The sequence below is a fragment of the Eucyclogobius newberryi genome, unplaced genomic scaffold (genome assembly GCF_026437365.1).
Source record: "Eucyclogobius newberryi isolate DKJ021-1_F unplaced genomic scaffold, fEucNew1.0.hap1 SCAF_5, whole genome shotgun sequence".
Taxonomy (NCBI): domain Eukaryota; kingdom Metazoa; phylum Chordata; class Actinopteri; order Gobiiformes; family Gobiidae; genus Eucyclogobius; species Eucyclogobius newberryi.
This window is the reverse complement of record NW_027316167.1, coordinates 39,771,124-39,788,443: the sequence shown is the minus strand read 5'-3', so window position 1 is coordinate 39,788,443 and position 17,320 is coordinate 39,771,124. Positions and strand designations below refer to the sequence as shown.

The window sequence follows — 17,320 nt, the reverse complement described above, 5'->3', positions numbered from 1 at the left end:
AGTATTTATGAGCGCTAGCCACTCTGCCACTGACTGATATTGACTGTTATTTTGCTCAGGACTGGATTGTTCCCCATTATGGTAACAAATAATAACAAGAATAAGAATAAGTGATGCCACCAGGCCAAATAGTAAGATTGCATGTTTTTCAAGGCGATAAAAACATTTTTAATTAAAAAAAAAGAGCATTATGTTTAATGCAATACTGTGAAACATTTGAAACCACAAAAGTCACTTAGTTTACCTTTAACATTATATAAATATACATTTTCAGTCCCATTGCAAAACGTCCAATAGTATTTGAAAATGTCTGAATAAAACCTGTTCTCTGAGGTGAAGTGGACATTAATGTAGTGCTCAGGTCACGATGCTTCTGCTGCTGAAAACAGGTGAAGCCTTGTTTGTGGAGACTGCAGCTTTCAGCCCTGCTCCACTTTCTGACGCCCGTTTATGACTTCACCTCCTGCTGTGGCCCTCAGGAGCCAGAAAACAAGAACCCCTCACAACAACCTCAGCCTACAGAGTCCACCTGCCAACAAATGACAACTTTCCAGGCAAACGCATCTGTCTGAGCGCTCAAAATGAACTAAAATAGTACATTTATACCTGCCTCTCCAGAGTCAACATGGGCGAGCTAACATTTTGCTTCACACTAACATTTCAGCATGGATGATTAACAGGTTAATGACATGGACAAAGTCTCATGGGTGGCATCTAGATCTTCACAAATGACCTGACTGAAAAGGATCATTCCGTGATCCAGGTTTGAAGGCTGCATTCACATTCGAGAATAAACATTTTTAAAAAGCCAAATTACTCCTCAGGTGTCTGGTTTTCAAAAAATAAATCTACAGGAGTTTAGAATCAGAATCAGAAAAGGGTTTATTGCCATTTGTCGATGAACAGAATTCACAAACATAGGAAATTGTCCAGGTGGTTCGGTGCAACACAGACAACAAACATTGAACACTTTATACAAAAACGGCATGATATGTACATAATAGAAAAAAAAGATATATATATAAAGTTAAGTAGTGCAATAGAAGTGAACAGTGCAATGCGAGCAAGGTGCTTAGGTAGTGTTCATGTGTCCAACGGCAGAGAGAAAGAAACTGTTCTTGCGGCGGGAGGTTCTGGTCCGGATGCCTGAGGGGAGTGGCCTCCTGCCTGAGGGGAGTGGCCTCCTGCCTGAGGGGAGTGGCCTCCTGCCTGAGGGGAGTACAGTCACCAAGGGCCAGGCTAGCGATGCTACAGCTGCTACAGCAGGAGTGGGATAGACTCAGGAGTGGGATAGACTCAGGAGTGGGATAGACTCAGGAGTGGGATAGACTCAGGAGTGGGATAGACTCAGGAGTGGGATAGACTCAGGAGTGGGATAGACTCAGGAGTGGGATAGACTCAGGAGTGGGATAGACTCAGGAGTGGGATAGACTCAGGAGTGGGATAGACTCAGGAGTGGGATAGACTCAGGAGTGGGATAGACTCAGGAGTGGGATAGACTCAGGAGTGGGATAGACTCAGGAGTGGGATAGACTCAGGAGTGGGATAGACTCAGGAGTGGGATAGACTCAGGAGTGGGAGAGACTCAGGAGTGGGATAGACTCAGGAGTGGGATAGACTCAGGAGTGGGATAGACTCAGGAGTGGGATAGACTCAGGAGTGGGATAGACTCAGGAGTGGGATAGACTCAGGAGTGGGATAGACTCAGGAGTGGGATAGACTCAGGAGTGGGATAGACCCAGGAGTGGGATAGACCCAGGAGTGGGATAGACCCAGGAGTGGGATAGACTCAGGAGTGGGATAGACTCAGGAGTGGGATAGACCCAGGAGTGGGATAGACTCAGGAGTGGGATAGACCCAGTGATTTTGACAGCTCTGCGGGAGATAACTGAAAGTTTGGTGACATACGTGCATTTCCTGGCTTTGACATTCACACATTGTGTGCGTGGGCTCAGCGCAGCAAAGATAAAGAAGTGCGCGGTGTGGTTTACTTCATAATATTGGATACAAAACTGACATCCCCATAACAGTTAGAAAGACCTACCCATTTAATGAAAAAACAAATATTTAGCTGTGGTTCGCCATAAAGATTTGTTAACATTTAAAAAATATATATAAGCTGCTTTTTTCCTCCATACATTTTTTAAGACTAAGCCAAAGAAAATAAACTATTAAAATGAATCCTTTGGCTTGGAGAAACCGGGCTTTTATATGCATTTACAAATAAGGAGTTATTATAACCAGGAAATTAAACAAAGCAGCGACCATTATAACCTTCTAAATGACATCTTTGTTAAGGCAAATCATTCAGAACTTTCAATGTAAATTATATGCATGCATTAGTAATTTGGACAGCCACACTACTAATTATATTAAAATTAAATGGGAAAGAGAGGACAATTTAGTTTTGACTGAAGAAGAATTGGAAAGTATGTTTGGGTCACAATGGAGGACTACAAAGTCACATTCTGGAAAGAATTATGTTGGAAGAATGTGTCCCATTTGCTTAAAAATATTGAGGGTTGGGGGTAACGTATTAGGTGGTAACACGTTAGAGTACTCAAATTACATTTTTAGAGTAACGAGGAACATACGCGTTAGTTTTTTGCACCCAAGTAATCTAGTACTCCCCAAGTTAATTTGGTTAGTTAGTTAGTCTCATCGCCTCACTACAATCCCAGAGACAGCATGGAGCATGGACACTGCTATCTTGTGAGTATACTCCTGGCAGCTGGGAAAAAGGCCTTCACAAAAAAATCGGCGACACAAACTGCGCCGACGATCAAGGACATGTTTGACATACTTTGGACCAGATGGGACTCCTTTTGTTTTAGAAGTGCTGTGATTTTATTTAATTTAGTTCCGTGCTACTTGTGTCTTCAGTATTTTGGTCACACTCTGTGGTCTGCACGATTCTTTCTGGCCTTATAAAATGTATAGACGTCACTCTACAGGAGGAGGGGAGTCGCTCTGCTGCACTTGAGGAGCGCTTGTTTTTACATTTTCGACAGAGATTGATCGTAGACGCAGTGACAGGAGGGCTCACTCTGCAACCAAGATTCCAAAATATCAAACCTAAATCAGAGCTTGTCTTTATCCCTGTGACCCATGATTTTAAGCCATGACATGAGATTTCCCTAACTATCATAATATATATCATAACAGCTATGCAATTATAAAGTAACTTATCGTTCACAAAGCCTGAGCTAACATGCAATTAGCAGGTACGTTTTATTAAGCATTCCAATGATGTAGCAACTGTACTTTTCCACTTGGGCCAGGAAATTATCTGTATTTTGTATTTTTAACCACTGACGATGTGGAAAAATGGCTAAATCGTCAAACAAACATTAGCTTCCCTCTGTGCGCATGAGGGGAACGGCGCACTAAGTGGACAATTTTTTTGCTTTTCACATTTCTCAGTTGGTCAATGTGGCGAATGCAGCGGCTTTCACCACATTTTTGGGAACAGTCAGGTGAATAATCTTTTGAAAAGTCTTTGACAAGCATTTACTATGTTACAAGAGCCACCAGCACGCAGAGTGTGTACATGCTTCGCTAAAGTCCAGCAGCAGCCCCGCTCCAACCCTTTCCCCTCCGTGTGAGTATCCATGCAGACGCCGTCAATGTGTAGTGGACCCACGCAAACTAAAATATATACAAGTTTACTCCTGACATTCTTTAAAGCAGTGCATGCTTATTATGTGCTTGGGGCAAAAGAGTAAATTCAGCATCGAGTGGATATGTAGACCTAATAGTTTGGCCCATAAAGGAGTTACAGAAAAACAAAAACATTTCAGTTTAAAGGGTCTATGTGTATGTGTTTTACCTTTCTATGAATATTTTTCACAATAAGGTCCTTTCTGCAGGTGGAAAATTCTGGAGCTTTTATGTTGAAAGCACCACAGAAAGTGTGACATTGCAAACATGTGCGAGGAGCATGGCACACCGGGGATCGTGTGTCCGGCAAATGGTAGGATGTTAAAATATCATGAGCATTCCTTATATTATAGAGAAGTAGACACAGGTGACTTTGAGCCAAATAAATTAGAATCAAAATAGTTCAAAATGGGGAAGTTATAACTTAAAATTGTCCTTAGAAACTCGCCGTCGTGGTGATGGGGGGTGGTGATGGGGGTGGTGATGGAGGGTGGTGATGGGGGGAGGTGATGGGGGTGGTGATGGGGGTGGTGCTGGGGGTGGTGATGGGGGTGGTGATGGGGGTGGTGATGGGGGTGGTGATGGAGGGTGGTGATGGGGGGTGGTGATGGAGGGTGGTGCTGGAGGTGGTGATGGGGGTGGTGCTGGAGGTGGTGATGGAGGGTGGTGATGGGGGGTGGTGCTGGAGGTGGTGATGGAGGTGGTGATGGGGGGGTGGTGATGGGGGGTGGTGATGGGGGGAGGTGATGGGGGTGGTGATGGGGGTGGTGCTGGAGGTGGTGATGGAGGGTGGTGATGGAGGGTGGTGATGGGGGTGGTGCTGGAGGTGGTGATGGGGGTGGTGATGGGGGTGGTGATGGGGGGTGGTGATGGGGGAGGTGATGGGGGTGGTGCTGGAGGTGGTGCTGGGGGGTGGTGATGGGGGGTGGTGATGGGGGTGGTGATGGAGGGTGGTGATGGGGGGTGGTGCTGGAGGTGGTGATGGAGGGTGGTGATGGGGGTGGTGCTGGGGGTGGTGATGGGGGTGGTGCTGGAGGTGGTGATGGGGGTGGTGATGGGGGGGTGGTGATGGGGGTGGTGATGGGGGTGGTGATGGGGGGGTGGTGATGGAGGGTGGTGATGGGGGGTGGTGATGGGGGTGGTGATGGAGGGTGGTGATGGGGGGGTGGTGATGGGGGGGTGGTGATGGGGGTGGTGATGGGGGTGGTGATGGGGGTGGTGATGGGGGGGTGGTGATGGGGGGGTGGTGATGGGGGTGGTGATGGGGGTGGTGATGGAGGGTGGTGATGGGGGGGTGGTGATGGGGGGGTGGTGATGGGGGTGGTGATGGGGGTGGTGATGGGGGTGGTGATGGGGGGGTGGTGATGGGGGGGTGGTGATGGGGGTGGTGATGGGGGTGGTGATGGGGGTGGTGATGGAGGGTGGTGATGGAGGGTGGTGATGGGGGTGGTGATGGGGGTGGTGATGGGGGGGTGGTGATGGGGGGGTGGTGATGGGGGGTGGTGATGGGGGTGGTGATGGGGGTGGTGATGGGGGTGGTGATGGGGGTGGTGATGGGGGTGGTGATGGGGGGGTGGTGATGGGGGTGGTGATGGGGGTGGTGATGGGGGGTGGTGATGGGGGTGGTGATGGGGGTGGTGATGGGGGGGTGGTGATGGGGGGGTGGTGATGGGGGTGGTGATGGGGGTGGTGATGGAGGGTGGTGATGGAGGGTGGTGATGGGGGTGGTGATGGGGGTGGTGATGGGGGGTGGTGATGGGGGGTGGTGATGGGGGTGGTGATGGGGGTGGTGATGGGGGTGGTGATGGGGGTACGGGCGCTGCAGCTGGGTTCAGTCTGTGGGGAGTCCAGGCCTCTCCCTCTGCAATGCACCAAGAGGGAGCTGCTGATCAAAGACACGTTTGGGCTTCTGCAGAGTCATGACATCAAACTGCCGTTAACATTTCAATTCAATTTATAAGGAATTTAAAAGGTGCTGTACTGGATTTGTACTGTCTTAAAAACATGAAAAACAGAACTAGTTCATTGTAAACTCTTTACAGCAGTTCAAATCCACGTATTCAGAACATCATTGAGAAACATTAGAATGCGAACAGCATTTTCTGCTTAGTGGAGTATAAAACACTCTATAATAAGATGCAGACAGCCCTCTGTGGTCTCATTTTCACCCTAAGAACTTGTTTGACAATATATCTGTGCTGGGGAAAAACAAATGTAAATATATTATTCTGACTCCACCTGCAGGTGGAGCACTGACTTCCTAATGGATCAGAGGCAGTGTGTGGGGCTGGGGAGGAATGTCTCAGACACTCGGACCATCAGCACAGGAGCTCCACAGGGCTGTGTACTTTCTCCCCTGCTCTTCTCCCTGTACACAAACTGCTGCACCTCCAGCCACGACTCCTGTAAAACCGATCAAGTTTGCGGACAACACCACCCTCATCGGGCTCATCTCGGACGGGGATGAGTCTGTCAACAGGAGGGAGGTGGACCGGTGTTACCATAACAACCTGGAGTCCAATGCCCAGAATACGGTGGAGATGATCGTGGACTTCAGGAAAGTCACAGCCCCCCCTCACTATCACAGACTCCCCCATCACCACAGTAGACTCCCTCAGCTTCCTCAGCACCACCATCACCAGGACCTCAAGTAGGAGCCCACCATCATCACCCTAACCCTAACCCTAACCTTAACCTTAACCTTAACCTTAACCTTAACCTTAACCTTAACCTTAACCTTAACCTTAACCTTAACCTTAACCTTAACCTTAACCTTAACCTTAACCTTAACCTTAACCTTAACCTTAACCCTAACCCTAACCCTAACCCTAACCCTAACCTTAACCCGGCGCGGTCTAAAACGGCGCTAAAACCCGGTCAAATAGCGGCGCAGTTTCAGGAGCACAAAAGTTTCGGCCGCGGCTCTGCAGACACTCGCTTTTAATTTATGTTTATTGACAATGGCAACAAACCTCTTTCTGATTCGGATTCTGAAAAAGTGAGTACATCCACAACCATCCAACTTTTTCTGGGAACGCATGATTGCAATATGATATAATTTAAATGGAAGTAGCAGAAAATAAGGTAATGACGTTATTCTATACCTGGCTTAAACTCTAAATAAGGAGATGGAAAGCCTTCAAACGGATTAACAATGGTGATGTGCGGCAAAAAAATGGGCTTACGTTTTGCGGCTCAACCTGACCATAACACAATAAAACTAATGCTACTACAGCTGGTTGTCATATCTGCACGTGTGCACCTTCTATAGCATTTTGGGAGTTTGGGACTAACAGGATTGATCATGCATGAACGCACTCTGGACTTCCGAGGGTGAAAAAATATTCGCGCTCATAATCTATGATCTCTGAGTTGCTTTGGTCCGGCGCCGTTTACGCTGTGTTAAAAAACTATATAGAAAAAAAATGACTCGCACAAATAAAAAAAAAAAAGGCTACGTCTTTTTACAAGGCAGTGACAAAAGCTTTCTCAGTAGTGTATTACAGCTTTAAACTGAAGCAGTGAGCCATCTATCACCAGCCGGCTAATCACTGACCAATACACCTTGTAATCAGCATGTTGTAGGTCAATACTTAAGACACCTGTGATAGATGCAGTGGGACAAAATATGTTAAGATTACCAACCGTATAAGTATATATCCAATAACAAACAATGAGAATATGATTAGTCCAGAGAATTAATGTTTTTTGATCTTCCATTGGTCAATTGTAAGAGTGGATACTATACTAAAGGATTCATTCACGAGTTCAGTTATGTGATTGGTTTGTTGTCGTGGCCATTTTTAAGGACATATCTGCTGTTAAAGAGCGTTTTGATGCTGATCGATGGCTAATAACGTTTAAAATGCCGATTGCTTGTTATTATGTGATTTCTGAACAGTACGGTAGCACTTAGGCCTCCTCTTCGGCGATGTTTTTGCAGCATACCTCTTATCCAGCTCTTTAATGTTCAGAACATGGATCCTTCTGCTTGTTTTCATATGTGCCGAGAGAGAGAAAGGGAGGGAGGGAGGAAAAGGGGAAACACATGGCTGGCTGACAGGAGTGCGTCCGAGTAACAGTGTTGACTAACCTCGCCATAAAATAATTGTCGGGGTTAGTTTATAAGCAATGGATTTGAATAACATATGACTTGAAGGTTCAATGTCTGCCAGTTGTTGTAGAAGAATAATCCTTTCTCTTGATACGTGTTGTTGGTAAACCCCACCGCACAACAGCAGACGCTCCTTAAGATGGCAGCAGCAACAAATGTGTGACGTCACTTCAGACCCATGAAAAGGAAAACAAGGTATGAGTTTGACCGATGTATTCATAACTCCCCTTCCTTTTACATTAGTATGAAAGAGATAGTAGTTGATTTGAGCAGTTTCAACTATCTTATGGTTCAAATAGGCAAATGCTCAACCAGCTACACTACAGTTGCCCATAATATATTACATAATTTGGATAACTACTACTAGGTTTATGATGTAAAAGGGATAACTTAAACCTAAAAGAGGCAGACTGTAAACATATGGCGGGCTGCATTATAGTGTGATGAATAAACAGCTTTTTATCATCCCTAACCAGGAGTGCAGTGCGTCACTCTCTACCACACGAGCATGCAGTACCACAGCACCAGGAGCCAGTACCAAGAGCCAGGAGCCACCACCAAGAGCCAGGAGCCACCACCAAGAGTCAGGAGCCACCACCAAGAGTCAGGAGCCACCAGCAAGAGTCAGGAGCCACCAGCAAGAGTCAGGAGCCACCAGCAAGAGTCAGGAGCCACCAGCAAGAGTCAGGAACCACCACCAAGAGTCAGGAGCCACCACCAAGAGTCAGGAGCCACCAGCAAGAGTCAGGAACCACCACCAAGAGTCAGGAGCCACCACCAAGAGTCAGGAGCCACCACCAAGAGTCAGGAGCCACCACCAAGAGTCAGGAGCCACCAGCAAGAGTCAGTAGGCTACGAAATAGACGGGGGCCCGGGGCCCGTAAGCAGTCAAATCTCCGGCGGGCCCGCGGTTTGAATTAGGAGGGGGCCCGCCGTGCCCCAGTATCTAAATTCCTCGAAAAAAATCAAGATTTAACTAGTAATTTGGCCATATTCGGGGCATTTTCATCGCTTAAGTTTCGTTTTGACAGACCCACTAACCCACTTCGCAGTCTTCTCGCTTCACATTGGCCGAACAGTGTCCATGATCTAATTTCGATGAAAGCGGGCATCTAATTGGCCGCTGTGTTCGTGTCGCGTTCATGTGTCCTCGGAAATGCCCGGTCTAATTTTGCGGCAAAAGTGAAGACTGAATAGCGGACTGAGTAAAGTTGTTTACAACAAAAACTGTATGTCGATGTGGAAGTACCTTGAAGGGGGAAAACCCCCACCACCCAAAAGACAAAAAGTTACAGAAGAACAGAAGAAATAAATAAATAAATGATTATGAGAACTGAAAGGGACAGACAATAATGGACTCTGAGCAGGAGGACTGTGGCTTCTGCCAAATCCCCCATCCCCAACCCCAACCGCATCCTCCAAGGGCCCCGCCCCCTTTGGAGTTGTTAGCATCGGGGCAATGTATATATGTTAGTAGTTTATTTTGTAGGCTGTGATTTTAGATATTCCACAAGATCTCCTTGTGTCAAATGCGGTATAAAGTATTTATTTTGTATCTAAGAAACATTATTATATTGAATTAAACAGTTTTAAAGATCATGATCTCTGGTTTATATGATTCAGTATTTGTGCTCTTCATATCAAATAAAAGATAAAAGTACTTTAAATTGTTTTACATTCTAATAACAAGGTTTAAAACAACACATTTATCTTGTTCTTATGACGCCGCGATGCCGCGAGCGCTTGTGGGCCCCTGAAATTGCTGGGGGGCCTCTAACTTTTTTAGGTAGGGGGCCCCCTGCCCCTTAACTTTGAAAATCTATTTCTCAGCCTGGTCAGTTACCACCACCAAGAGTCAGGAGCAACCACCAAGAGCTTTTTTGTCAATTTTGCCAATTCAAATGATAATGAGCTAAAAAATGAGAAAGTGCATCAGAAAACAGGAAATGACCCCCACCTTTACATCGGCTATAACTTTGTCTCATTTCAAATAACCCACCAGCATAATGTAAATTAATAAGTGTCTGGAGACTGACTTTCTCCCCAGGCCACACCTCATTTCTTAATAATAATTTAGCATCAAATATAAATAGTGACTCAAGTCTTTATTTTTGAGTATGTCATCTCCCTTCATCATTTAAATTAGGGATAGAAGTAGGTCTTAAAATGAATCTAGCAACTAATTATAAATAATAAATAATTGTAGTCTAATTTAGCAATGGAATGATAATTTTCTGGACAATACCGTTACTCCAAAACATGCCATACCGAGATGAGAATAGAGGTCAGACAGAGCAATAACTACATAAGATACAATAAGATAAAATGTATTCTCTCCAAGGGAAAATTTGTCTTGGGCTTTCTGCACGCAGCCGCAAACACAGCACATTCAGCCAGAGACAACAGCAGTCTGGAACTAAAACTATAAGACAATTTAAGTGTCCCTTTGTTCCCTGTCCATGCACTGCACAGTGGTGAAGTGTCCAAGTGGCACCAGGGAATTAGTAAAGAGAAGTACAACAATGATACAAACCATTTACAGCATTACTAGAGCTCAAAGAATATACATAGATAGATTGAATGTACCATGACTAAGAACTTTGACATTTGCTGACAGCTCTGTTTAAGAGACACAGAGAAAGGCACAAATGAAAGTGTGAATCTGTTGCTCCTAAAAGTTATTCGCTCGACAGCGCCTGCCTGATGCAACTCATATTCATCGCTCAACATGTGAAGCAGATTTCCAACGATTCGTTTAACCTGAGCAAATGGAAATGTTTTGGAAAATGTCTTCTGCCACTCACCTTCATTGCCTTAACTTTTCCAAGTTTGGTTTTCAGTCAAGGAACTGAACCAGGCAAAGACACAGGAAACATGTGAATTTAGTGTTTTTGATGAAAAATCAATTTTGTATATGAATAAGTAATAAGTAAACTCCAACAAGATGGGATTTATTAAAAATCTCATATTTACAGGACTTTCACAATCGAAACAACTAATCAGGAGTATAAATCGCTAGATTAGCATAATAAACTATAAGTAATCGAACATCTATGTTCTATATTGATTCAACATTTATTTATCTGACATCTACGGAATACTGATTATAGTAACAGGGATAAAGCTATCTGCATCTTATGAAAGTTCACACTTTACTATAATAATAGGTCAGATTTTATACAACATGTCAAAAAGATGTAAATATATAAATGACTTGAAGAAAAAAAACAACAACCACAAAGCGTAACATTAGCATATAATACGTCCACCTCGCTGCGGCCCACTGTGCCACGTTTGAAATGCCACAAAAACATGTGGTAATGACACTCTCAATCATTATAATATTTCAGGTTTCAACTGGCCCCGGCACCCAGACCAGTTCACTTTTGGAGCACTTTGGAACTCTTCTTTCAATGGTGGAATCAGTTTCCATGCTTATACCTGCTTTTTGTCATCTTGTTTTTATCCCTGCGTCTTTGTCCTCTCATGTCCAATCATCTCACGCCAAAGCGTTCCTGGAGCCAACCAAACCCATTTTGAAGCTAGTACCTCCGGCCCACTTTGGGTCGCTTAAACAGGCCAGTACGGTTCACTTAAGATGGTAGAGATACTGTTGGACTGTACCAAACTGCTCCAACGCAAATATACCAAAGTATACAACAGTAAAAAACTAAAGGAAGAAACTTAACGTTACAGACACTTTCTGCTGAATGAATCCAACAACAACACAAGATAACAGTTCTGAATAAAACACAACAGGATCTGAATCTCAGCTCCAGTTTCTTTCACACCATCATGTTTTGTACATTTTGTTCAACCAACAGCCCATGTTATAGTTTCCACAGATCACAGCTTGGCTCAGTCCCACGCTGACAGAGCTGACTCACACAAACACATGCATTTCTCTGTGTTCTCCAGAAAACTGCCGGGCCATGTTTTCCTGGGGAGCCATTTTGGGGCATCAATAGTAAACAGCAGATGTGCAGACAGAAGACACATGTCAAACATATTGATTATATGCTTCATTACAGCTAATGGTGGGAGGTTAGAGCCCTGTGGCAAGACTCGTGTCATGTGCAGACGCACCATTTTCCAGGCCTGTGCTAACATTGTTTAACACACACTGGGCCATTAAACGGCACTGAGCAAAACAGCACAACTCCACAAAGTAGGCAAACAGACGCTGGGTTGACACAAGAGAGTAGTGCAACTCAATAACTGAGGTGTCAAGATCTTATACAGAACGACCAGTAAACCCTTTAAAATGAATGAAGCCATTATATACTATCAATGATTAACCGACGATATGAAGACTGCGGAAACAAAGTCTTTATAACAAAAAATAAGCAACTTTCAGGGTAGAAATGTCAGTTAATTTGCTTTTCAATTACAAAAGATTAAGGGAGATTTTTTTTTATTTGAGCCCAACATTTCTGTAGGTATTTGTCCAATAAAACCTAAAAATGTTATCTCCAGTCGATTCCTTTTCCCCGTGATGTTAGCTCGGGGTGTAAAGCTGACGCACAGCTCTCTCTGAAGCCATTACATTATTTAAAAGCAATCTGAGCATAAAGAACGGACATAAAGAAGTCATTTTTAATGTTAAACAAGTCCCTTTAAAACAATATTACGGTCAACAACTAGTTAGAATTAGCTGAATATGAAAATGAAAATGAACCCATAATGTAAAATCCAATAGTAAATGTGTTTAAACCAGGCTCAATCATCTCTCATGTACTTGAGTATTTTTACTTTGACAAAACCACTTACATTTATCAATGTATGATATTCTACAGCGCTAATTTAGTTAACTCCACAAACTTTTAAAGTTTACTAGAATAATCTAAGGTAAGGAGCATCTGCTTTACATAATGCCATTTATCAAAACATTAGTTATCATGACATATTTATGGAGGTGCTTTTCGACACTGGTAATCCCTCCCATTCAAACCCCACAGCTGGCAGCACTTACTGCTCCTCCATCTTCATATATTTACATCGCTCCCGTCAGCTCCTCGCTCACGTTCTACATTTCATCAGGAGACAATAAAGCAGGTAAAGTGGAGGTTCTGATGGTGCAGCAGCTAGCAGAGCGTTTGGCTGGAGAGTAGTGTGGGTGTATTTTTCATGCTTTGGAACCTTGTGACTGAGGGCTGTTTGTCACATCTCCTGCCTGGGGACCACCTCGCTTAAATGCATTCTACACACACTGCTGCAGAATTCAAGATGTCTGACCCCGCTGCTGTGGCAAAGTGCCCAGACAGAGAGAGAGAAAGCGAGCTGGAGAAGGGGAGTGTGACTGAGGGGGAGAGAACAAGGCTTTTAAAACCTACAGCCTGAAAGCACAATTACACGCAAGACTCATGGATGCAGCTGGACTTCTGCCATCACTGGGGATGGACTAACTTTTAATTTGATTAATTTAGTCATTTGTCAAACTTACAGGTGCACAGGGACTGCAGACGGAGATGCAGCTCTCTTTTCATTATCTTAAAAGGCACTTTATTTGTTTTTTACTGTTGTATATATGTGAAATATAAATATGGCTACGGAAGAGTATGGAGGGAATGAATAATGCACTCAATGCAGCACTTTGAGAGGCTTAAACAAGCCAAAAAAGCACATGACAAGTGTAAGGTAGTATTATTATTATTATTATTACTAGCAGTGAACTACTGAAATCTGAAAAATAGCTTTAAAATGTTGTTCTTCTGCTCTGGCATTTTAAACAGACATAGAAGTGGAAGTTTGAGTTTACCCTGGTTTTCCCACGTAAATAGATATATTTAGTTGCTTGAAAAAAACAACCACCACCATTTCTGTCCTTATGATTTCCCAAATCCAACAATTTAGTTGTAATTTTGCTTTCATTGCGATAGATCTTGCCTTTTCGCAGCGCTGTCATGTAAAACATGCCGTGTGAAAATGAGCTGGAACGAGGAGGGCAGCCTCTGTAGATTCACACAGTGTCAGAGAGAAAACCGAGAGGGAGAGAACAGCACGGCCTGACTTCCCGTGCTTTCTGGAATGTGTCCAGCGTAACCCTGCCGGCGAGTGAGTGCGTGGCGTGGCTGGCAGGACTGCTCCGAGCACATCACACTACCACACATGGAATCGCCAGCATGGGTGCGCGCTCCCGCCCAGACTAACAAGCGGCCCCGGAGGTCACGCGGAGAGCTCGCACAAATGGAATTCCACACAATGCAAGGCCCTCTTTGAGCTGAAAAATGGCTAAGGCCAGCGGCACTGTGATGTGGTTCCAGCCCCATGGTTTCAGTTAACCCACAAGTGCTGGTATGCATAAAACATCCAGGGAGCACACTGAGGAGGAGCTGCTCTGCCAAACATTTGTTATAGATATAGAGTGGTGAGGATCAAGCACCATCAAATTAATCTCTGTAGAAAAGAGATACAGATTGAAGGTTTATTTAAAAGAATGTTTGACAGTATGGCATTACATTTATAGATCTCTATGAAAACAAGCAGGTAAGGCCAGCAGGCCAGGTTACAGCTCAGATCTGTGGAGTGGTGGTCCCGCTCACAGTTAGAATACATATTTTAAAGTTATTTCTTAGCATTTCTACAATTCTGTTAGCCTTGTATTGTACTGCAATAATGTATATTGATTCATATTATGATAATATTGTACCGTGGGATTTCTATATTGATACATCCCCGGTTATAACGGTTTTCCCTCATCATTATCTTCGAGTTGTATTTTGCCTGATGCATGTTTGAATAATCCTGTATGGTTAGATGTTAGGATTATCTTCACCTATTTATCACCACCTTTTTGTGTTTGATTTGTTTTAAGTAAATGAGATGTCTGGCCCACTTGTCCTTGGGTCCATTTGAGCTCTTCCTCGATGTATTACACACTCACAGACACACACAGACACACACAGACACACACAGACACACACAGACAGACACACACACACACAGACACAGACACAGACACACAGACACACAGACACACAGACACACAGACACACAGACACACAGACACACAGACACACACAGACAGACACACACACAGACACAGACACAGACACAGACACAGACACAGACACAGACACAGACACAGACACAGACACAGACACACAGACACACAGACACACAGACACACAGACAAAACACACACACACAGAGTGTGCCTGAAAGAGGAGAGTGGTGATGTGAAGCGTCAGGGCTATCGGCAGCTACATTCCTGCCCTGAGGTTAACATAACAGCATTATCTACTAAACACTGGAGTTTTCCGATTGTACAGTAAAATCTGTCTAAATGTTGAGACACGCTGATAACATTACAATGTCAACAACGTTTAATCAGGCTGGATTCACAGAGCTGTGGAGAACAGCATGAGCATGTCGCGCACAAACAAAAACCTCACGCGTTTGGGCGGCGGGCCATTCAATATGAAATCGATGGAGCGATGAAGCTGCTGGCGAAGCTGCGAGCCGGGCTGTCCGATACGTCACCGCTCTCTGCTTTGTATTCACTGACACATGCTGCAGCTGGTGAAGAGCCATTTCACACAGGCAGGAGAGTATCAGGAGACTATTAAGATTGGGGATTGATCCACTCAATTCTTTCACCGCAGGAGGAAGCCGATGCTGCCACTGGAGCTCAGCGCGAGTCCTGATGTGCCTTTACCACAGCCAGAAAACACCACAGCCAGAAAACACCACAGTAGAACAGGCCGGACACAAAAAGTCAAAAAAAGTTATAAAATAATAGGGGTAGAGCGTAGAGTAGTAAAAAAAACGACTCAAGAGTAGGATTAGTTACATTATAAATTTACTAAAAAACCTGTACCTACAGCCCGGCATATGTGCGCTGTGACTTAACCACTCACAAAGCACAAAATAATTAAAAAAAACTTATACTTGGAACATATTAATCTGAAACATTGAAGAGCCAGGTTTAAATGTCTTTTGTCGACATATTAGATACAAATTGATTTATAGGAGATTTTGGATACATTATTTAGTACTTAAGTTAACTAGATCTTAGTGAAAATGTGTGTAAAAATCTAAATCATGCTTATTTTTTCATTTCATTTTCAAGTGCAGCCGCCCGCAGTGTTGTGGGTTTGAATCCCGACTCCGACAATGTACTGCATGTCCTTCCCTCGCTCTCCCCCACACTCACCTTTCCTGTCTAATAAAGCCTACGGGCCAAAACAAAATCCTAAAACAAAACTTGAATAAATGAGACATGGAATTAGGTGATCAAATCTTTCTGCCGGTCAAAGGTTTGGTGTGTGTAGGTTCTACTTTAGGTTGATCTTTTTGCCTCTGTGGGTGAACACGTTCTCATTTACAACGCCACGGCCAAGAAGCGGCACAAAAACAACACCATCATTCACCCATCAATCATTAAAACATTTACAGTAAGAACATAAATTACTAAAAGTGTGTGCGTTGATCCAGTAAAATACGCTGGGTTGAGTTTTTTAGTATTGAGAGAGGAACAAATGAGTTTTAGAGTCTGTTGTAATTGGGTCCAGTCATTGGCTGCAGAAATCTGAAATAAGGAGTGGCCAAAAGGGGGGGCAGCCTAAATAACAGAGATGTTTATATAAAGTATTGGACCGGGGGGTGCGGCTGGACTGGTGTATGAGGGGCTTTGTAAATGAGAGTGTGGACCAGAGAGTCAAGGCAACAGTGGAGAGTGGTGCCCCATAACAACGCACATGACTGGATGATACAGAACAGCCAGAGTTTCTGAAAAGAATCGATAAACTAGAAAGCCATACAATTGAAAGGACTGTGATTTTGACCAGGAGTTCTTTAGTAGAGAGTGTTTTTGTTTTTTAATCTATCTACAGTAAATGCATTTTAATATCTGGCCAGACCTGGGCAGAAAACACCTGTGATGATGTTTATATGATGACCCAACAAACAAAGTCATTGGAAAAAGAAAACAAAATGTTACACGCGATGCCTCGCTTTCAAAGTACTTGTATAGAGAAGAGTAATTAAAAAGTGTACAATTAACCTGATCTTGGTTTTTGCTATGAATAAATGATATAATAACGGTCCTGTGCTGTGCTCTGGGTCACTCGACATTAGCACTGCTCTTTAATTGCTCTTTGGTTGTTTTAATTTTGGCACTCCACTTCTCCAAGGCACCTCAAACATCCAATTTGTAACACCCCCCCAGAGCCGAGAGATTAATAGAAATAGAAAACACAATTTGAAAACCGCAAGGATGTAATTAAATGGGCAATATATGTCCAAACGAGTAGCTTCAACCTCCTTAAACATGTTAAATGGGGCTGTACCTGAGTTTTTTCCATGTAATAAAGTAAAATGTGTTTTGCCCCAGGACAGACACAATGTAAAAGCAGCTCAGGATCAGAATGAGACCGCTGTGTCCTGTCTGCATCTATTTATACAGCCATTTATTCTCTGTAAAGAAGAAGTGTGCTGTTAGCATGCTAATGTACCCTCAGTTCTGCCTCTGAAAGTGATAAGAGCTTATGAACTTATTGCGGTGAATCATTTTGATACCTGGATTGTATCATGAGGTGTGCAATA

At 43.8% G+C, this 17,320-nt stretch overlaps 1 protein-coding gene across 1 annotated transcript in view; it reads right to left on the bottom strand.

Annotated features, from left to right (window-relative positions):
* The window catches only part of trip4 (thyroid hormone receptor interactor 4), a 156,588-nt gene that overhangs the window by 122,412 nt on the left and 16,856 nt on the right, over positions 1-17,320 (bottom strand). The gene's annotated exons all lie outside the window — the stretch shown is intronic.